The 23,642-nt window shown below is 38.1% G+C and overlaps 1 protein-coding gene and 1 non-coding gene across 13 annotated transcripts in view; one reads left to right on the top strand and one right to left on the bottom strand.

Moving 5' to 3' along the window:
* TMCC1 (transmembrane and coiled-coil domain family 1) overlaps nt 1-23,642 on the top strand; it is a 239,680-nt gene that overhangs the window by 69,622 nt on the left and 146,416 nt on the right. The window lies entirely within an intron of this gene.
* LOC129471815 (U6 spliceosomal RNA) lies at nt 4,503-4,605 on the bottom strand. The gene has a single exon (XR_008653762.1). It is a non-coding gene; the product is annotated as a U6 spliceosomal RNA (small nuclear RNA).

Below are 23,642 nucleotides of genomic sequence, written 5' to 3'. Positions count from 1 at the left end.
ATAGGGATGCTTCTTAAAGTTTGTTTTTGTTTGTTTGGTTGGTTTTTTTTTTGACACAGAGTCACGCTCTGTCACCCAGGCTGGAGTGCAGCGGCATGATCTCTGCCCACTGCAACCTCCACCTCCCAGGTTCAAGCGATTCTCCTGCCTCAGTCTCCAGAATAGCTGGGATTTCAGGCGTGCACCACCATACCCAGCTAATTTTTGTATTTTTAGTAGAGACAGGGTTTTACCATTTTGGCCACGCTGGTCTCAAACTACTGACCTCAAGTGATCCACCTGCCTCAGCCTCCCAAAGTGCTCAGATTACAGGCATGAGCCACCGCGCCCAGCCAAAGTTCGTTTGTTTGTTTTTTTAAGTCTGAGTTACTTTCTTTCTGTTCAGAGCCTTTTATGATGAAAGCTCAACATAATGGAAAGCAGAGTTCGCTCTTTAACCTCTTTTTCCTTTATACAACAAAATGGTCACAGGCTTTAGGGTAATCAGACTCCTAAAGGCATATAGTATGTGACCTAATTTCTGCTTTCCCCTTTTATTCATCAGAGATTTGGGTACTTTATCAATAGCTTTGAATCTTAGGAGTAGAGGAGGAGAATTTTAGTATCCATAGTCCACTACTCTTTGGTTTATCCAGAACGCTAATATAAGGTCTTGCTTCCAAAGAGTCATAGATAGATAGAGGGATAGGCCAAGATTGTGTTTTGTGTAAGGTAATTACTAGAGCAGACTGTTTTTTTGTTTGTTTGTTTGTTTTTCAGGGGTCTCAGTACAGCATTTTTTCTCAAGAAAGGCAACTTTGGCAAGTTAGCACAATGTTGAACTAAGTCAGTGTTTGTTAGAAATTGACTTATTTTGATGTTATCATAGCCTGTGATCCTGTTGGTCAATGTGAGCAGGCTAGATTTTATTTTTGAACTTTTGTACTTCAGGGTCACAATTAATATACATTATGCGTTAATAGGTGTCTTTCACTTTGTGTATACATCGACTTTGAGAATATGTTCCTAAACAAAATTTTAAATATATAAAATGTTATTTTTGTTTTGTTTTGTTTTGTTTGAGACGGAATTTCGCTCTTGTTGCCCAGGCTGGAGTGCAGTGGCGTGATCTCGGCTCACTTTAACCTCCACCTTCTGGGTTCAAGTGATTCTCCTGCCACAGCCTCCCGAGTAGCTGAGATTACAGGCACACATCACCACACCTGGCTAATTTTTATATTTTTAGTAGAGATGGGGTTTCACCATGTTTGTCAGGCTGGTCTCGAACTCCTGACCTCAAATGATCCATCCGCCTCAGCCTCTCAAAGTGCTGAGATTACAGGCCTGAGCCACTGTGCTGGCCTAAAATGTTTTATTTTAAAAATTAAAGTTATGGCAAATCTTTTTATTTTGTCATAGTAACATCTTACTGGGATAAGAAACCCTGACTCAAATTTCAAAACTGTAATAATGAGGAAGCTAAGAATTCAAAAGTCTTGAGTTGCAAAATGAGTCCCTTGCACCACAAATGATTTCTAGTCAGTAGATCACTGGCTGCTGCCAAGTGACTATCAGACTCATAGACTGTTAGGCCTATTAAGCTACTTTGATTAATTCTAATCAAACTCCTGATTTTACAGGTCCAGAGATGTTAAAAACCTGCCTGAAGTTATACAGTTAATTATAAGTGATGCCAGGACCGGATCCCTGGGTTCCCTCTTGTTCTGTGTTCAGCATTCTTGCCTCTTTACCTGGTTGAGCATGCCAGAGAATTGAAGAATGCCAGAGAATTGAAGAACACCAGTTCTTTCAAGCAGGAAATAAGAAAAGGGGAAAGGAAAGTTTTTCCTTTTTTCAAAGATTGGTTGCTAGATCAGCTTGTTTGAATGAAGGCGGAAATCTAAGAGCAGTGACAAAGACTGATTTCATCACTACCTCTGGTTTCTTATGTTATTATGTATTTTTTGAGTTAGGGTTGGGGTCTCTAATGCCCAGGCTAGAGTGCAGTGGTGCAATCATGGCTCATTGCAACCTCGAACTTCTGGGCTCAAGGGATTTTCCCACCTCAGTCTGTTGAGTAGCTAGGACTATAGGCATGCGCCACCATGCCTGGTTCTTATGTTATTACTTTTAAACAACTTTTGCCATCATTTTCAGATAGGTAACAATGGATATCAAATACTGAAATGATTCTCTAAAGTTATTTTAATTCCATTCATCATTAAAATATGAGCAGTGACATCCTGGATTCTCAGATGTCTAAACAAAATAATAACAAAATAGTTATTTACAATGCCTAAAAAATAAGTCCTCATAAATATATATAAATATATGTATTTATATCTGAGACAGGGTCTCACTCTGTCACACAAGCTGGAGTGTAGTGGTGTGATCACAGCTAACTGCAGCCTCGACCTCCCAGGCTCAAGTGACCACCCACCTTAGCCTCTTCAAGTAGCTAGGACCATAGGTGAGTGCCACTGCACCCGGCTAATTTTTGTATTTTCTTGTAGAGGAGTTTTGCGGTGCTGCCCAGGCTGGTCTTGAACTCCTGGGCTCAAGTTATCTACCCGCCTTAACCTCCCAAAGTGCTGGGATTACAGGTGTGAGCCACTACATGTGGCCAAGGACTCTTATATTTAGTGAGATGGCTGGTTAAATAGTCTTCATGGAGTTATTTCTGCATTGTGAGGTTGAGGGTGGGATGGAAAATAGGGCCCATAATTAAAGTTTCTTATTAACCACATAAAATGTTGCAGAGTTGTAGTAAGAAAGAGTGATGACAATGAGAACCACCCCTCTGTTATCTTACTGCCTTAAGACACCAAGAAACCTGCCCTAGAAATGGTGAATTTTAATGAACTCATAAAATGAACTTTAATTGGGAATCTTTTCCATGTAGTTGGTAGTATTCTTTGCAAGAATTTTGTTGAAGTGAATTTGTTTTCATATCATTATATCAGATCATTCTTAACAAATATTTGAGTGTCTAATGTATGTAAGATCCTTTCCATGTATACTTTGCAGTTTAATTTGCATGTGAGTGTTTTGGGGCAGGTCAATATCTTTAAAAAAAAAATGAAGTAATTAGTGCTTAGGGAAAAATTTAAAACCTGTCTAAGACCAGAGAGCTAGTTCATGGCTGAGTCTAAGCTCTTTGCACATCTACACATCTACATCTACATCTACACATCTACGGCACAGATGCCTCAATATTGATAGCTTTTATCATGTACTTAGTATGGGGAGTGTAATATAAAGGCAGAGAATATAGATCTTAGGATGATACAGACTGTCAAAAGGTTGGTAATCTGCCAAGTAATTTTCCTAAAACACATAAGAAAAAAACTTGAACAGTTGGTCTTAGTTAAAATTGAAGCAAGATTTGAGGCTTCATAATTAACTCTTAAAGTAGAAACTTAGATGAAAGAAAAAAGTAAGTTTCCCACTGCTTTCTTTGTGTACTATCAAAAGGCCACAATGAAATTTCTGGAAGTCACCACCTCTTACTAACCTCCAAACAGTGCTTAAAAGTAGGAAGTGAGAGGTAATTGGCTGATTTATCTTTGCTTCCATGCAGTCTTACTGGCCTGTAATCTGGTGGTTAATAGCATTGATTGTCTGTAATTCTGTTGTTTGTTTTTTTCCTGCCAAGTTGCTATAACCATCTGGGAAGGGTAAGATAAGAGTGCTGAAGCATTGTCCTAAGAAAGTTCCACTTCTCCTTTTGAGCCTTTCTTTAACACAAATCTCAGATTGGGAGAGATTTCTACAGTCATTTCATTTATAGCTCTCTAACATTCTCCCTAAACGGTTGTCTGGCCTCTCAGAATCTCCCAAAGCAGCTTATTCTACTTGTGCCTCTGTTAGACAAATCTAATTATTAATCTGAATCTGGTACCGTATATTTCTCCAGTTAGGGCCAATCAGAATATGTAATGCCTCTGCAGGCATGAATTGCCTTCACATTGTGTCTCTTCCTGAATAATCCCTTCTCCAGACTAATAATCCCTAGTCCTTGGGATATTCTTTTTTTTTTTTTTTTTTTGATCCAGGCATTTTAAGTGTTTGGGATGCAGTAGTGAATTCTCACTACAAACAACTGTACTGTGAAATATTACTATCTCTATTTTTATAAGTGAAGAAACAAGATGAAGTTGGAATGACTATCATGTTTACACAATTGGTAAGAAGTTTGTAGTGGATGTCAGAACCAAGTCTTTCTAGCTCTAGAAGTCATGCTTTTGACCACTGCTCTTTGCTACTGTAGGTCTTGCCAAGAATAATCTAGTAGGCGTCTTCAAGGCCTGAAGTAGATAGTTCAAGGAGAAGGCTCATCTAAGGAATGGCATAAACACCTTCTAGGTAAGAGATTCTGAGGTTCCTTGGGATATTAAATGAATCCGTAGCCTCCCTGGGTTCCACTGCGAAACTTGACGTCAAGTAGATTCTTAGCTGGGTTTGGTGGCACACACCATTAAATTTGTGGTTTCAACAATTCACTAAGGACCCCAACGTCCATAAAAAATATGGAGTGCTTCACGAGTTTTTGTGTCATCCTCTTCAGAAGCCATGATAATCTTCTTTGTATTCCAATTTTAGTATATGGGCTGCTGAAGCAAGCCCCAGGTTATTCATTCACATCATAATTTTGAGTACTTAGTCATACTGGTCCATCAACTCTAAGTGTTCCTGTTCTTCAGTATTCCACTTAAATTCTAGTCTCCAGAACAGAACACAATGCCCAGATCTGATTACAGTAGTGAATAGACCTTTCCTAATTCTGAAGTACTATATGCTTATGGTCAACACAACTCCAGTTTGAAATTATTTTTCCTTTTTGTTATCTGACTCACCTTTCATCTTTAATTTTTATTTGGCAAAAGTTGTAGAGTTTAATTCAGAGTAATTGCAATTTTTACAGGCAGTAAAATAATACAGATGCTTAGTCATTTTGAGACTGTTAGTAAAAAGACTTTTTCTAGAGAACTTCTGATTTCTAATATATTTACTTTTAAGAATGAGAACCCTTCACACCTGTAATCCCAGCACTTTGGGAGGCCGAGGCGGGCAGATCATCTGAGGTCAGGAGTTCGAGACCAGCCTGGCCAATATGGTGAAACCCTGTCTCTACTAAAAATAAAAAAATTAGCCTGGCATGGTGGTGCACACCTGTAATCCCAGCTACTCAGGAGGCTGAGGCAGGAGAATCACTTGAATCTGGGAGGCGGAGGTTGCAGTGAGCCGAGATCGGGCCATTGCACTCCAGCCTGGGTGACAGAGTGAGACTCCGTCTCAAAAGAAGAAAGAAAGAAAGAAAAAGAATGAGAACCTTTCACATTCTATGTTTTATTTCATTTCGTCTTAGGCTAGTCAGGTGAACTGTCTGGCCTGGAGAAGGAACAAAGAAATCTGTAACTGGTTGTGATCAATTAGTTGTAAGCACTACTGCACTTGGACCAGCCTCAACTTCTACCTTTTTAAATTGGTGTTAGAGATGAACCAAATGTCACCTACATCATTTCCCAACACTGATACCATGTGCTTCAGCACCTCATTTTTCTTACTTTGTATTTATAGTATTATTTATTTAATGTATAGCCATATTCTTCAGAATAATTAAGAATTGTGGCATGTTGAAGAATTCAGTCATTAGCCCTTCAGATACCTGTTTTTTTAATCAGTGCTCAATTTGTTTTGCAGAAAGTTTCCTTTAAAACTTTTCTTTAAAAAAGTTTCCTTTAAAACTTTTCTTTAAAAAGGTTTCCTTTAAAACTTTTCTTTAAAAAGGTTTCCTTTAAAACTTTTCTTTAAAAAGGTTTCCTTTAAAACTTTTCTTTAAAAAGGTTTCCTTTAAAACTTTTCTTTAAAAAGGTTTCCTTTAAAACTTTTCTTTAAAAAGGTTTCCTTTAAAACTTTTCTTTAAAAAGGTTTCTTTAAAACTTTTCTTTAAAAATTTTTTTAAAACTGATGTCTGCTGATCACAGAAATTTAAAGAAGTTTTATTTATTTATTTATTTTTTCTTAAAAAATAATTCCCAGCACTTTTGGATGCTGAGGTGGGTGGATCACTTGAGGTTGGGAGTTTGAGACCAGCTTACCAACATGGTGAAACCCCATCTCCACTAACAGTATAAAAAAGGCCGGGCACGGTGGCTCGCGTCTGTAATCCCAGCACTTTGGGAGGCTGAGGTGGGTGGATCACCTGAGGTCAGGAGTTTGAGACCAGCCTGGCCAACATGGTGAGACCCCGTCTCTACTAAAAATACAAAAATTAACCAGGCGTGTCACATGTCTGTGGTCCCAGCTACTCCAGTGGCTAAAGCAGAATTGCTTGAACTTGGGAGGCGGAGGTTGAAGTGAGCCGAGATCATGCCACTGCACTCCAGCCTGGGTGACAGACCAAGACTCCATCTCAAAAAAAAAACAAAAACAAAAACAAAAAAACAAACAAAAAAAAAATTAGCTAGGCATGGTGGTGCACACCTGTAATTCCAGCTCCTTGGGAGAATGAGGCATGAGAATCACTTGAATCCAGGAGGTGGAGGTTGCAGTGAGCAGAGATCTCCCCACTGCACTCCGGTCTGGGTGACAGAGTGAGACTCCATCTAAAAAAGAAAAAAAAAAATTCCCAGCTTAATAGAAACTTCAGCCACTCTGAAAATCAAAATATGAAGATGTGGGATAGTCTCTAAGGGCATAGAAGGAAGAAATTCTTGTTAGCAATTTATTTCCCTTTGGATAATAAGATAGTAAATATTCTTTTCTGTCAGATTTTTTGATTTGGTAATTTCATGATCTTAAAGTTCACAGATATTATTAATTGATTGAGACAGGATCTTTCTTTGTTGCCCAGGCTGGAGTGCAGTAGTTTGATCATGGCTCACTGCAGCCTTGACCTCCTGGGCTCAAGCGATCCTCCCACCTCAGCCTCCCGAAATGCTAGGATTAGAGACATGGGCCACCACACCCAGCCGACTCTTATGGGTGAAAAACAAAGATTTTTACTTTGGTCAATAAGGTTGTTTTGGTTTTAAATAACAGTTGACACTGTGCCCCAGAAACCTGATTCAAATGTGCTTGCCTTTTTTTAAATTTAAATTTTATCTTTTAAAATTGATATATAATTTACATATTTTGGGGGTACATGTGATCATTTAATACATTTATATAACTTATAAATATCAAATCAATGTAATTGGGTTATCTATCACCTTAAATATTTGTCTTGTCTTTTCTTTTTTCTTTTTAGACAGACTGTTGCTCTGTCACCCAGGTTGGAGTGCAGTGGTGCAGTCATAGCTCATTGCCACCTCAAATTCCTGGCTCAAGCAATCCTCCTGCCTCACCCTGCCTAGTAGCTGGGACTACAGGTGTGCACCATCACACCTGGCTTATTTTTTATTTTTATTTTTTGTAGAAATGGGGTCTTGGTATGTTGACCAGGCTGATCTCAAACTCCTGGGCTCAAGCAGTCCTCCCATCTCAGCCTCCTAAAGTGTTAGGATTACAAGCATGAGCCAATATGCCTGGCCTTGTCTTTTCTTTATGCTAGAAACATTGGAATTATTATCTTCTATAATCACCCTACTGATCTATCAAACATTAGCTCTTATTTCTTCTATTTCTTCTATCAGACCCTGTTTATTTGTACCCATTAATCAACCTCTCTCCTTCCCTCCCTCTCCCTTGCCTTTCCCAGCCTCTGGTAACTACTAGTCTACTCTTTATTTTCATGAGATCCACTATTTTTTAGCTCCCACATATGAGTGAGAACACGTGATATTTATCTTGCTTGGCTTATTTCACTTAACAAAATGAGCTCCATTTCCATCCGTATTGCTGCAAGTGGAAGGATTTCATTCTTCTTTATGGCTTTATAATATTTCATTGTGTTTGTATACCATATTTTTTTTATTCATTTGTCCACTGATGGGCAGTTACATTGATTTCCTGTTTTGGCTATTGTGAATAGCGCTTGCAAATAAACATGGCAATGCAGATGTCCGTTTGATATCTTGATTTCTTTTCGTTTGGCTATATACCCAGTAGTAGAATTCCTGGGTCATATGGTAGTTCTATTTTTAACTTTTAAAGGAACCTCCGTAAAGGTTTCCATAGTGACTGTACTAATGTACATTTCTACCAACAGTATACATCCCCTTTCTCCACATCCTCCCCAGCATGTTATTCCCTGTCTTTTTGATAAAAGCCATTCTAACTGGGGTGATGTGATGTCTCATTGTGGTTTTGATTTGCATTTCTCTGATGATTAGTGATATTGAGCATTTTTTCATATACTTGTTGGCCATTTGTGTGCCATCTTTTGAGAAATGCCTATTCAGATCTTTTGCCCATTATAAAATTGAATTTGTTTTGCTATTGAGTTGTTTTGAGTTCCTTATGTATTCTTGTTATTAATCCCTTGTCAGATGCATAGTTTATAAATATTTCTCCCATTCTGTGGATTGTCTTTTCACTTTGTTGATTGTTTCCTTTGCTGTGCAGAAGCTTTTTAGCATGATGTGATCCCATTTGTCTGTTTTGCTTTGGTTGCCTGTGCTTTTGAGGTCTTACACTGAAAATCTTTGTCCAGACCAATGTCCTATAGCATTTCCCCAATGATTTCTTCTAGTAGTTTCATAGTTTCCAGTCTTAGATTTAAGTCTTTAATCCATTTTGATTTGATTTTTGTTTATGTTCAGAGATGGGGTGTAGTTCCATTCTTCTGCAGGTGGTTGTCCATTTTCCCCATCACCATTTATTAAAGAGACTGTTCTTACCCCATTGTATGTTCTTGGTGCCTTTGTTGAAAATGGGTTGGCTATAAATGTGTGATTTATATCTGGGTTTTCCATTCTGTTCCATTGGTCTGTGTGTTTTTATGCCAGTACCATGCTAAGATGTTTACTATTGCTTTATAGTATGTTTTGAAGTCAAGTAGTGTGATGCCTCCCATTTTGTTCTTTTTGCTCAGGATTGCTTTGGCTATTCAATGTCTTCTGTGGTTCCATATAAATTTAAGAGTTTTTTTCTGTTGCTGTGAATGTTACTCATTTCTAGCTTTATTCCATTGTGGTCAGAAAAGTTAATATGATTTCTTTTTTTTTTTTAATTGTTGAGATTTGTTTAAGAGATGGTCTTTTCTGGAGAATGTTCCCTTGTGGTGATGAAAATAATGTGTATTCTGCAGCAGTTGGGTGAAGTGTTCTATAAATGTCAGTTAGGTCTATTAAGTATAGTGTCTACTTTGGTGTCTCTTTGTTGATTTTCTGTCTGGATGATCTGTCCATTATTGAGAATGAGGTGCTGACTTTCTCTACTAGTATTGTGTTACAGTCTATCAGTCTGTCTCCCTTTTGATCTGCTAATGTTTGCCTCATGTACTTGGGAGCTCTGATGTTGGGTACATAGATACTTATAATTGTTACGTCGGCTTCCTGAATTGACCAGTTTATCTTTATATAGTGATCTACTTTGTCTCTTCCTATAGTCTTTGATTTGTAATCTATTTTATCTGATACAAGTATAGCTACTCCTACTCTTTTTTGTTTTCCAGTTGCATAGACTATATTTTCCCCACCCCTTCACTTTCAGTCTGTGTGTATCTTTGTAGGAGAAGTGGGTTCCTTGTAGGCAGCATATAGGTGGGTCTTATTTCTTTGTCCATTCAGCCACTTTATGCCTTTTAATTGGAGAATGGAGTCCACTTACATTCGGTGTTATTTTTGATAAGTAAGGGCTTAATACTGCCATTTTAATGCATATTCTGGTTGTTTTGTAACTCCTCTTTTCATCCCTTTTTTACTATTGTCTTTGTGGTTAAGTGATTTTCTCTGGTCGTATGTTTTAATTCATTGCTTTTTATTTTTAGTGAATCTGTTATAGGTTTTTGCATTTTGGTTACCATGAGGCTTACAACAAACATAACGAGTTATTTTTAAAGAGATGACAACTTATGTTAGATCACAAAGAAAAGATTAGAAACAAAGATTCTATCACTTTAAATAGGAATTCACAGGATAAATACTTAAAATTAAAACACTGCAGGAAAATTAGCCTGTGAGTGAAGATCTGGTTCAGGAGTACACTGGGAAATTGTTTGGCATCTTATCTAAACCTTACGCTCAGGTCCTCTCCTAATGTCTTTAGAAATTTCATGGTTTCTGATTGTCAAGCCATTTCCACATAGGAAATGCAAGCCTATAACTCAACTCTTTGGGAGAATAAATATATAAATAGTTATTCCAACAATGGACTTTTATCACTTACCCTGCTTTATTATACAAAAAATAAATAAGGAAAAAGAACTTAAGGACAAGTTTAGAATGGATGAACAATTAAAGTGTTTGTTATCACAGATGACTTAGTAAATACATTTTCAAATTGTTAAATTTCCTCTAACATATATAAGTACTATTTCCTTAAGAATAATCTCTTCTTCAGTAGAAATGAAATAGCTTCATCTTTTTTTTTTTAACTTTTATTTTAGGTTCAGGAGTTCATGGGTAGGTTTGTTAAATAGGTAAACTGCATGTTGCAGGGGTTTGTTGTACAAATTATTTCATTACCCAGGTAATAAGCATAGTACCCAATAGGTAGTTTTTCGATCCTCACCCTCCTCCCACTCTCCACCCTCAAGTAGGCTCTGGTGTCTGTTGTTCCCTTCTTTGTGTCCATACTAAATGTTTAACTTCCTCTTATAAGTGAGAACGTGAGGTATATGGTTTCCTGTTCTTGTGTTAGTTTGTGTAGGATAATGGCCTCCAGCTCCGTAAGGACATGATCTCATTATTTTTTATTGCTGCATAGTATTCTGTGGTGTACATGTACCACATTTTCTTTATCCAGTCTACCATTGACGGGCATTTAGGATGATTCCATGTCTTTGCTATTGTGAATAGTGCTGCAGTGAACATACATGTGCATGTGTCTTTGTGGAATAATTATTTATATTCCTTTGGGAATATACATAATAGGATTGCTGGGTTAAATGGTAATTCTAAGTTATTTGAGAAATCGCCAGACTGCTTTCCACAATGGCTGAACTAATTTACATTCCCACCAGCAGTGTGTAAGTGTTCTCTTTTCTTCACAACCTCACCAGCATCTGTTATTTTTTGACTTTTTAATAATAGACATTCTGACTGGTGTGAGATAGTATCTTATTGTGGTTTAGATTTGCATTTCTCTAATGATTAGTGATGTTGAGCATTTTTTCATAAGCCTGTTGCTGCATGAATGTGATCTTTTGAAAAGTGTCTGTTCATGTCCTTTGCCCACTTTTTAATGAGGGTTGTAAAGTTCCTTATAGATTCTGAATATTAGACCTTTATCGGATGTATAGTTTGCAAGTATTTTCAAGTATTTTCTCCCCTTCTGTAGGCTGTTTACTTTTTGATAGTTTCTTCTGTTGTGCAGAAGCTCTTTAGTTTCATTGCGTCCCATTTGTTAATTTTTAGTTTTGTTGCAATTGCTTTGGCATCTTTGTTAGGAAGTCTTTGCCAGGTCCTATGTCCAGATGGTATTTCCTAGGTTATCTTCAAAGTTTTTATAGTTTTTCATTTTAGATTTAAGTCTTAAATATGCCTCATCTTTTTAAGCTTAAAATTATCTCACCTTAAAAACAATAACCTTAGTGTCTCACGAGATCAGACGAGATCGGGCGCGTTCAGGGTGGTATGGCTGTAGACAACCTTAGTGTCTCTACCTTTTCTTTTTTTGGAGGGAGGTGGGGTATTTGTTTTGTGAAATCCAGCAAGTGAAGATAAACCAGCAATAAATTTATAGCTTCTTCGATAAAATATCTTGAACAGGGGTATTAAAAGTGAAATCTCAGTACCAGAGATTTGAGTATTGTGGATGTGATTGTAGTCCTACAGAGTACCAGCTTAAGTTTCTTTGTTATAGTTGTGGTGTTCTTCTTTCCTCTTTTACATAATGCCCTGTTTTTTTCTCATTGGCTTTTTTTTTTTTTTTTTTTGAGACAGAATCTCGCTCTGTTGCCTAGGCTGGAGTGCAGTGGTGCAATCTCACTGCAACCTCCACCTCCCAGGTTCAAGTGATTCTTCTGCCTCAGCCTCCCAAGAAGCTGGGATTACAGGTGCGTGCCACTACGTTTGGCTAATTTTTGTATATTTAGTAGAGATGGAGTTTCACTGTGTTGGCCAGGCTGATCTTGATTTCCTGATCTCAGGTGATCTGCCCGCCTTGGCCTCCCAAAGTGCTGGGATTATAGGCATGAGCCACCGTGCCCGGCCATTTCTCATTGTTAACACAAAGGTAAAAGCCCTTCTGTACTAATGAATCTAAGAGTATTGAATAGTAAGAATCACCAAAACTTGATTTCTTTCTTTTTTTTTTTTTATTGAGGCAGAGTCTTGCTCCGTCACCCAGGCTGGAGTGCCGTGGCACAACCTGGGCTCACTGCAACCTCCGCCTACTGGGTTCAAGTGATTCTCCTTCCTGAGCCTCCCAAGTAGCTGGGATTACAGGCACATGCCACCACACCCAACTAATTTTTGTATTTTTAGTAGAGACAGAGTTTCGCCATGTTGGCCAGGCTGGGCTTGAACCCCTGACCTCAGGTGATCTGCCCACCTCAGCCTCCCAAAGTGTTGGGATTACAGGCATGGGCCACTGCGCCTGGCCCAAAACTTGATTTCTTTTTAAAAAAAATGCATAGTCTTGCATTTATTGAAGATTTGCTGAGAAAATTCCCATCTCAGCGTCACTTTTCTCAAATGGTTGGACACAGTGGCTCATGCCCCTAATCCCAGCACTTTGGTAGGCTGATGTGGGAGGATCACTTGAGCCAGGAGTTCAGGACCAGCCTGGGAAACATAGTGAGACCCCTATCTCTACAAGAAATTAATAAAAAAAGCCAGATGTGGTGGCACGCACCTGTAGTCCAAGCTACTTGGGAAGCTGAGGCAGGAGGATCACTTGAGGCCAAGAGTTGAGGTTACAGGGAGCTATTGAGTGTGCCACTGCAGTCCGGTCTGGGCAACAGAGTGATATCCTATCTCTAAAAAAATCAAAAATAAATAAAAAACATATAAAATGAATGGCCATGAAAGTGAGCATCCTACTTCTGATCTATTTGTTTTTGAGCATTTCTTTATAAACTTAACAATGGAATAGTGAGTGCATCAGAATAACTGATCAATATAACCTTCCCCATGTGGATGCTCTGAGGAATACGCTTTAGAATCTTAGTGATATAGAAGCTTATTAGAAGAACATACACAGTCTTAGGGAGCATACTCTTGTTTTATTAATTTAAAAAACTCATATGCTAAGCAGCTGTGCAAATGCACATTTAAATAACCATTTTACCATAGGATAGGACTAGAATACCTTAAACATTGTTTTCTGCCTTAAGCTCACCACAGGCTTTCCAATAACATTAAACTTGTTTCAACAATTGTAGATGTTCAAGACACAGCTATACATTCTTCTAGGTGAAAGAACAGTATCCAGGTTTTCTGCTCCATAGAATCAGTTTTCTATAAAAATGCAAAAAACCTGAAGGAAACAATTTACCTAATTTTGTTGTTGTAAATGTGATTGCTTATGAGTTGAAACATTGCTTTGATAAGCTTCCTTCCATATTCCTTGCGTCATACATTGTCTTTATATTATATAATTTGTGATGAGTTACTCAGTTAAACTGAATCAAATTCAGTTTAAGCAGATAAATACTTGTGAGATTAACATATTCTTCTTAGGAATGTTTGCCCATTGAGCCTTAAGATATAGGGTGAACTTGGTTAAGTTTCTGTGCATAAAGATAAAATGCAAGCTGTTTTCTATTGTCAGAAGTTTAGCTTTATGAGAATGGGTATAAAGGTTTTGTGATCCGATTATAGTTCAGGAGGATTTAGGCCACAGTATAAATTACCTGTTTAGGTTCTACGTACTAGTATGTGATATATGTCTCTTGATTTTTGCTTAGTTTTGTTTTGTTTTTTTGGGAGACAGTGTCTCACTCTGTTCCCCAGTGGTGCAATCTTGGCTCACTGCAACCCCTGCCTCCCTGGTTTAAGTGATTCTCCCACCTCAGCCTCTCCTAGTAGCTGGGACTACACGTGCCCGCCACCATGCCCAGCTGATTTTTGTGTGTTTTTGTAGAAATGGGGTTTCACCATGTTGCCCAGGCTGGTCTTGAACTTCTGAGCTCAAGCCATCCACCCACCTTGGCCTCCCAAAGTGCTGGAATTACAGGTGTGAGCTACCGCATCCAGCCTGATTTTTGCTCATAGTTCTGTATCAGTATCTTTTTTTGCCTTAGGGTGCAGAGATGTGTGGATTAGTACAGAAATTCAAGACAAGTTTGACTTTCACATGTTGTTTTCATCGTTATGAGGATTTGTAGCTCTAATGTTTTTCTACATAAAATCAATAAAACTAAATAAAATCAGGGTGATGAGTAACTTGCTTTGTCACATCAAGACTAAATGTACTGTTTTAGTGGGATTTACCTAAAAAGAGGTAAAAAAAGAATTGGCTACTACGGAAACCAGGAAAATGGTTTGCAAAATGCATTAATGTTCAGTGTGGAAAATACCAAAAGCCATTCTTTTTTGTAGGATTTCAGTACTTTAACTAAATGTTTTTCCATAAATACTGTCTTTACCTTTCTCTCTCTTCTTTTGCACCCTGGAAATTTTTTTTTCTTCCTGTCAGTTTGTATCTCTTATCATTTACTGTCTATGGCTTCACAATTCTGTATTGTTACAGTACCATTTAAAAAATTACAGCTGGAAACTCTGAAATGCATCCTGACAAAGGAAGGCTGAATTGTGTGGCTTTAGGCCAACAGTAAGCTACAGGAACAAATGAAATTAAGAAGTTAATATTATTTCAGATATGTGTTTGTGTCCTTAGTCTTACAGAGAATTATTAAAACCAGGAATTTAAAAGTCACATCTGGTTTCCAACACTAGGAGTATGAAACATTTTACTTGCTTGTGAATCTACTATTTTAAATTTTATTTTTTGTGAACAACTTTCTGTAGATTTATGTAATATAATCTTCCAGAATTTGTTTTGTTTTGTTTTTTGAGATGGAGTCTCACTCTGTCACCTAGGCTGGAATGCAGTGGCGTGATCTCAGCTCATTGCAAGCTCCGCCTCCTGGGTTCACACCATTCTTCTGCCTCAGCCTCCCAAGTAGCTGGGACTACCGGTGCCTGCCACCACACCCAGCTAACTTTTTGTATTTTTAGTAGAGACGGGGTTTCACTGTGTTAGCCAGGATGGTTAGCCAGGTCAGGATCTCCTGACCTCGTGATCTGGGATTACAGGTGTGAGCCACTGCCCCTGGCCTAATCTTCCAGGCTTTTTAAGCGCTCAGGAACAAGTTTTGTTTTGTTTTTTTTTTTTCCCCCCAGCATATCTAACCCAAGTAAAATTTATTTTAACTTTTTGATCTTTTAATTTTTTATTCTGGAATTTATCTAAATATTTTCTAAATAACATGCTTATGCTGCTAATTTTTTTTCTGTTTTGGATATCTTGAATTCCTTTAATGAAAATGATCATGTAGCTTTCTTATTATCTTGTTCCTGTCCATATCTTATTAAAATTTTAGTTATATTTCAATATGCTGTTTACATTATGCCAATGTAAGTATATTTACAACTTGAGCTTTGTAGTATAATATGATTACACTTCCCTTTTTATACACTTTTTTGCTGTCTCTGGAGTTAATTGCTTTAATTTTTGTTGTTTATAACTGTCATTGGGTTCTCTCCAAATTCTCAAGGAACTGTAAATCTTTCATTATTTTCTTTTTTTAAAATTTTATTATTATTATTATTATTATTTGAGATGGAGTCTCACTCTGTTGCACAGGCTGGAGTTCAGTGGCGTGATCTTGGCTCCATTGCAACCTCCACCTCCTGGGTTCGAGCTATTCTCTTGCCTCAGCCTCCCGAGTAGCTGGGATTACAGGTGCACACCACCATACCCACTAAAATTTTGCATTTTTAGTGGAGACCAGGTTTCACCATGTTGGCCAGGCTGGTCTCAAACTCCTGACCTCAGGTGATCTGCCTGCATTGGCCTCCCAAAGTGCTGGGATTACAGGCATGAGCCATCATGCCCGGCCTTATTTATATATATTTTTTAGACAGGGCCTTGCTCTGTCACCCAGGCTGGAGTGCCGTAGCACAGTTGCAGCTCACTACAGCCTTGACCCCCAACCTCCGACCCCAGTTTCAAGCAATCCTCCTAAAATCTCTCAATATTTTCAAAACAGCATTTACTCCTCAGTTTCAGCTTTTCTTGGAGATACACTGCTGGAAGCTCTCACTTTTCCTCTAGTCTGAATTGACTACTCTCCAAGAGTGTTGCACATCTTTTGTTCTGGGACTCCTTTTTTTTTTTTTTTTTTTTTTTTTTGAGGCAGAAGCTCGCTCTTTTGCCCAGGCCAGAGTGCAGTGGCGCTATCTCGGCTCACTGCAAGCTCCCCCTCCCGGGTTCATGCCATTTTCCTGCTTCAGCCTCCCGAGTAGCTGGGACTACAGGCGCCCGCCACCACGCCCGGCTAATTTTTTTTTTTTTTGTATTTTTTTAGTAGAGACGGGGTTTCACTGTGTTAGCCAGGATGGTCTCAATCTCCTGACCTCGTGATCCACCCGCCTCGGCCTCCCAAAGTGCTGGGATTACAGGCGTGAGCCACCACGCCCGGCCTCTGGGACTCCATAATCTATTAATAAATAACATTCTTTGGTTCCTTGATTTCATATCCTCTTTTTGGTTTATTCCTTTCTTTTCTTGAAACGTACACTCTATGAGACTTATAGAATAAGGGTGCATGGAAGATAATTTTTCAGAAATTATGCCCATTCCAAAATTTATTTTACCTGCATACTTTAATGGTAGTTTGGCTGAGTACTGAATTTTAGGTTGGAAATAAATTGCCCATGTATTATGTAAAATTCTTGTATTGTTAGCTTTTAGCTTCCAGTATTGACAGAAAATCTGGTGCCATTCTGATTCTTGACCCTCTGGGTATCACCTGTTTTTCTCTCCAGAATTTCAAAAAAAATCTCTTCTCTTTATCTCTGTTGTCCTGAAGTTGTACAATGATGGGCCTTGGTGTACTTCCCAAGACATAGGACTCGGAAGTACTCAGCAGACTCAGAAGTATGCAGCCTTAGGAGTCTTTCAATCTGGAAAATTTATGAGTCGTTTCAATTTGGAAAACTCAAAGACTGGATCTGGAAACACTGGTTTAAAAAACTTCTTTCAATATTTTTATATTCTGTATTTTATATTTTATTGTGTAATATTTTATTCATATAAAATAAACATATAAGCTATGACACACAGTAATACACTACCTGTGAACCAGCCACACAACATAACAATGGGAACATTACCATTGCCATGCTTTTGTAACTCTTTACAGTTCTCCTCCTGTCCTAAATTATATATTTCAGTACCTGGACTCCTAAAAGAAGAATTAGTATAAATGTTTGTTGACACTAAACAACTATAGTTTAGTTTTGCCTGCTTGGGGGCTTTGTAAAATGATACCATAGCTTATATAGTCTTTTAGGGCTTGCTTTTTAGGCAAAAATAGGTTTCTAAGATTGATCCATGTTATCACATATAGCTGTATTCATATTATTTATTTAATTTCCTCCTCCACCTATATATATCTTTTTCTTAGCGGTTAGCTCTCCTGACTTACCATTTAGTGGTTTTTTTTTTCTTTGTTCTTTCTTATTTTCTCTCAGTCTTTTGTTCTAATTTCTGGTAGATTTCCTTAAAGTTTATTTTGCAATCCTTTCACTAAATATTTTATTTCTGGTATTATGTTTTTAATTTCCTGAGTGCTTCTTTTTCTTGTCTATGAATGCTTCTTTTTTGTAGCATGCTTTTCTTGTTTTATATATTTGTTTTCTTTAGTCTCTGAGGATATTTTCTTTTGCTTCTTGTAATATGTCTGTCTTCTGAGTTTCTTCTCCACTAGGTGTTTTAGTTTCTGTCTTTTATGTTAAAAGACTTTTCTCAAGTGTCTGGTCAACCATGGCTTCCTTCTCCTATTTGAGAGAGGCATTAAAATGGTATGGGAAACCCTGTGAGGACACAGACTAGTTTATTGCAAGGCCCTTCAGTTATCAGTATCTATAGGTCTTTTCTCCAGTTTTCCCTGAGAAATTGTTCAAACCTTTGCCTTTGGAAATGGGTAGATGATGGTGGTGGTAATTAGTCTGGGTGCCTGTGTTCCATAAGACGAGGTAGGAGAGGACTGAAATTCTCATCTGTTGGCTTAGTCTATCTGTCCTCAGAATGATGATCTGTTTTTCACCTTTTATAATTTTATTGGAATCTTTTATCTGTTGCTGCCTCCTCTCCAGTTCTGTTTGCCTGCGTAGGTTTATGCCTTTTATTATTCAATTTTAGTAGAGAGCCAAGATAAGTCTGTTCAACCCTCCACGTTTAATCCATGCTTCCCAAACTTGTATTAGAGTAGAACTTTAAGGGGCTTTGATACAGGCTTGCCCACTAAACTCTGCTTTGTCCCTAAATAAATCACTAGGAATTTCACTTTTATGACACTGTAGGCCAATTAAAAGAAAATGACACTTAACATTTTGTTATTGAGTAAACAGAATTTGAGACAGAGAGTAACTACCAAAGTGATTTTGCTATGTAATTGTTCTTTTTGTTTTGTTTTGTTTTCTTTTGTTTTGTTTTGTTTTGAAGAGACAGGGTCTTACTCTGTGGCCCAGGCTGGAGTGCAGTGGTGAGATCATAGTTCACTAGAGTCTTAAACTCCTGGGCTCAAGCAGTTCTCACCTCAGCCTCCCAAATGGCTGGGACTACAGGGTGCCACCACACCCAGCTATTATTTTTGTTTTTTTGTAGAGATGGAGTCTCGCTATGTGGCCCAGTCTGGTCTCAAACTCCTAACCTCAAGCAATCCTCCTGCCTCAGCCTCCCAAAGTATTGGGATTACAGGAGTGGGCCACCCAGTCCAGCCAGAAATGTTCTTTTAATTGTTATAATTAGAAACAAACAGATTCTAGTCTTTGTCTTCTCTACTTCAAAACAGTAGTTCCCTATATTTCAACAGACTGTGTATGTGCTGAACAAAATGAGTAACCTGGATTAAAATCTTTTCTTTTCATTGGCCTACAGTGTCATAGACACAATAATCTTTTAAATGTGACCAGGTGCAATGGCTCACACCTGTAATCCCAGCACTTCTGGGAGGCCAAGGCAGGCAGATTGTTTGAGCCCAGGAGTTCGAGACCAGCCTGGGCAACATGGCAAAACCCTATCTCTACAAAAATACAAAAAAATAGCCAGGCGTGGTGGCCTGTGCCCACAATCTCAGCTACTTGGGAGGCTGAAGTGGGAGGATTGCCTGAGCCCAGGAGGTTGAGGCTGCAGTGAACTGAGATTGTATCACTGTACTCCAACTTGGGTGACAGAGCAACACCCTGTCTCCAAAAATAAACAAACAAAAAAAAGTTACTTTCGATATTAAGGCTTAGTCTTCTTAATTTTAATATGGTGAAGGAAACCTGGCTTAAGGTATATAACTCCAGCCTGGTTTTTTGTATGTCTTATATTTAAATATTACTTTGAACTATGTGAAATTGCCAATATTGGAGCAGTTTTTGGCTCACAAAAGTGGTGATTTTATATGATGCACCATAATGAAGTACCATAACAGCTTAGTTAAGAGATTCTTCTGTCCAATATAGGAATTCATTCTGTAGCATTCTTGGAAACATTCTGGTAGGAGAAAAGGATGAGGTAAAATGGGGATTTTTCATATCAAATAAGGGGGAGAGTTGAGGTCCCCTACTAGGTACAACCAGTAGGTCCTAGAGCTGCATTAGGGTTCCTATGGTGTGCTATAAGCTCTGTGCTACTGAGGCTGAAGGCTGTAAATTCCTTGATGTGACAATTAGATATACAGTGCCCACAAATTTGAATACTACCACATACTCTCCAAATACCTGGCTGACAAGCTATGGACCTGTATAGGATTTCAGCAAATTTCAATTTAGCCAAAATAGTATTATTTAATTTTGTTTACTCTGTGTATAATTTTCCTATGTGTTTCCTTAGGTTAGTAGTTGAACTTCAAAATGATAATAAAACTGTCCTGGGGTTTAAAACATTGTAAAAATAAAATATGCAACAACAATAGCCAAAAGGGGTCAGGGGAGGCCTAATGGAGGTAAATTGTTTTAAAGGCCTCGTATTATTTGGATTTGGCTAAGGTAGACTGTAAGTTAAGAACGTATGATATAATTTGCAGGGTAACCACTCAAAGAATAGCACAAAAAATGTAACTATGTTCTATCATCTTTCTTTTGGTTAGTATTTGCATGGTATTATATTTTCCATCAGGTGAGTTAGACTTTAAGGCAAGAAGTATTACCAAAAATAAAGAATGACATTTTATGAGGCTAAAATGGTCTCTTAATAGGAAGACTTAACAATTCTAAACAACTTTCCCTTGTTGCTTGGTTTGCTAACCATTCATGTGGTCTTTGGGGCTTTTATTTTTACCAGTGTTCTCATTTTTCACTGCTACAGATGCTTTTGTAGTCTATAAGAGAAGAGTTGTTTGTTTCTCTGACTAAGGTAATGTTCATGTTCAACGTGCTCTGGGCGTTGCAAACGATTGCAAGGAATACCACTTGAGAACAAAACCTTAGACATATAATAATTTCATTTAGTGTTCTAATTATTTTAATGTAATTATTGTCCTTTTTAAGATGCTAAGTATGAGAGATGGAATTTAGACGAGGACTAAGAAATTGATTATATTTTAAAATAATTATTTTTTAACATTGTGTGATTATGAGTAATAAGTTATTAAAAAGAAATCAAAGGAGTAGATATTTGTTCATTTATAAGAATTCTTGGCAGTAAGCCTTTTGTGTTTGTGTGTGTTCTGGGTCTTTAAAGCCTTGTATTGAGATGTCAAAACTTTTCCGGAAAACGTCATCTGTTGAATTGCATGCCTAAAGGCAAGAAAAGGAAAGCGAGGTTTAAGGAAACAAAATTAAAAGTGCTGAATCAAAGGGCATACATGAAAATAGAAATGCAATTAGTATCGCTTTTTTTATTGTGGTAAAAACATATAACAAATGTACCATCTGAACCATATTGAAGTGTACAGTGCTGTAGTGTTAAGTGTGTTCATATTATTGTGAAACAGATTTCCAAAACTTTTTCATCTTTCAAGCCTGAAACTCTAAACCCATTAAATAGTAACTCTTCCTTTCCTTCTACCCTTCCCTCACTCTCTGTTCTGCCTTCATTTCTTTGAGTTTCACTAGATACCTCATATAAGTGGAATCATAAGGTATTTGTCTTTTTGTGATTGGCTTATTTCATTTAGCATAATGTCCTAAAGGTTCATTCGTGTTGTTGCATGTAATAGAATTTCCTTTCTTTTTAAGGTTGAATAATATTTCATTTTGTGTGTTGAGAGGTAGGACCTTTAAGACATGATTATGTCATGAGGGCTCTGCCCTCGTAAATGGATTAATGACATTACCATGGGAGTGGGTTCCTGATAAAAGAATTCGGCTCCTTTCTCTCACCCTTGTGCATGCTCTCTTGCCCTTATGTCTTTTGCCATGGGATGTTGCAGCAAGAAGTCCCTCATCAGTGGTGAGCCCATCAACCTTGGATTTCCCAACCTCCAGAACTGTAAATAAATTTCTTTTTAAATTACCCAGTCTTTGATATTCTGTTATAGCAACACAAAATGGACTAAAACAGAAGATTAGAGAGACTTTCCTCTTTGTACAGTTTTCTCAAATGCCACGGTGGCATAAATTGGAATAGTGTGTCCTGAATCTCATTAGAGATTCCTCATGGTTGCTTTATGCTATGCCATGTAGGGAGAGAGGGGCACAAACAGGTGTGTGACATGCCACAAGTTTTCCTCCTTTCACAGGAATACTGTCTTGGTTACAATGGCCTAGGTGCTATTGCTTCACAGCTAGTCTCTGTAGTTTTGTTTTTTAAGAGATGGGGTTTCACTCTGTCACCCAGGCTGGAGTGCAGTGGCACTATCGTAGCTCACTGTAACCCCAAATTTCTGGGATCAAGCGATCCTCCTGCCTCAGCCTTCTAAGTAGCTGGGACTACAGTGGTCTCTATAGTTCTTACAGTGATATTGTAGTTTACATATTGTTTTAAACTCACTATCTCTGGGGGAAAGAAGGCCTGTGTTTCCTAGTTCACCATCTTGACGATAGTATACTCTCAAGTATCACTTTTTGAAGTATAAATGTTGCCAGATAATTTATTTCTTTTTGTACAGTGTGTAAATAAAAGGGAATCATAGGTGTAATATTTTGGACTTGAGTAAGACATTTGGTTTTGTCCTTTGTGAGGCCTATGTCTACAAACAGAAAAATTCAAAGCATTGATAACCCAACTTTAGAGTTTATGCAGTCTTATGTTGGAGTGTAGAAATAAGGTAATAGAATAGTTACATATTAATCCCAAGACAAGACTATATATTGTCTTAAGGTTTTCCTGGCATTCACAAATATTTATTAAATGTCTGCTCTATGTAAGGTAGTGTACAGTTGAGATACATAAAGTATGAGATGCAATCCTTCAAAGTGCTAATTTTTAACTTGAAAGCTCTGATTCTGGAAACACTAACACTATTTGGTGCAGGAGCCATATAGAACATACAAATGTACAAGAACTGTCACTGTATATGATCAATTGTCCAGAAACTGCTGTGAGTTAAGAAGTAGAAACGACATGAAGTGGAGTGATCTTGCTTCTAGAGAAAATGAATTTGGGCCGAATCTTGAGTGTAGGATCATATGTTAGCATTTACCCTGGAGAACAACTCACAAATGCAAAAACAGGCATGGGCCGGGCATGGTGGTTCATGCCTGTAATCCCAGCAACTTTTGGAGGCTGAGGTGGGTGGGTCACAAGGTCGGGAGTTTGAGGCCAGCCTGGCCAACAAAATACAAAAATTAGCCAGATGCGGTGCATGCCTGTAATCCCAGCTACTCAGGAGTCTGAAGCAGGAGAATTGCTTTAACCTGGGAGGCAGAGGTTGCAGTGACCCGAGATCGTGCCACTGCATTCCAGCCTGGGTGACAGGGCAAGACTCCGTCTCGGGAAAACAAAAACAAAAACAAAAAACAAAAACAGGCGTGTACTGGCAGAAATGTGGAAGTAACCTAAACGGTCATCAAGAGAATAGCTAAGTAAATTGTTCTGTTTATACTGTAGAGTACTGTGTGGCAGTTAAAATAATGTAGGATATATGTACTGACAAAAATTTCTGAGTAAATTGTTGAATTTTTTTTAAAAAGGAGGTGATAGATAATATGGGTAGTATGATACTGGTTGGATTTTAAAAAAAAACAAACTAGGCCAGGCGCGGTGGCTCACGCTTGTAATCCTAGCACTTTGGGAGGCCGAGGCAGGCGGATCACAAGGTCAGGAGATTGAGACCATCCTGGCTAACACGGTAAAACCCTGTCTCTACTAAAAATACAAAAAATCAGCTGGGCGTGGTGGCAGACGCCTGTTGTCCCTGCTGCTCCGGAGGCTGAGGCAGGAGAATGGCATGAACCTGGGAGGCGGAGCTTGCAGTGAGCCGAGATCGCGCCACTGCACTCCAGCCTGGGCAA

The sequence above is a fragment of the Symphalangus syndactylus genome, chromosome 21 (genome assembly GCF_028878055.3).
Source record: "Symphalangus syndactylus isolate Jambi chromosome 21, NHGRI_mSymSyn1-v2.1_pri, whole genome shotgun sequence".
Taxonomy (NCBI): Eukaryota; Metazoa; Chordata; class Mammalia; order Primates; family Hylobatidae; genus Symphalangus; species Symphalangus syndactylus.
Note: the sequence above shows the minus strand (reverse complement) of the source record. Positions and strands in the feature narration are given on the sequence as shown.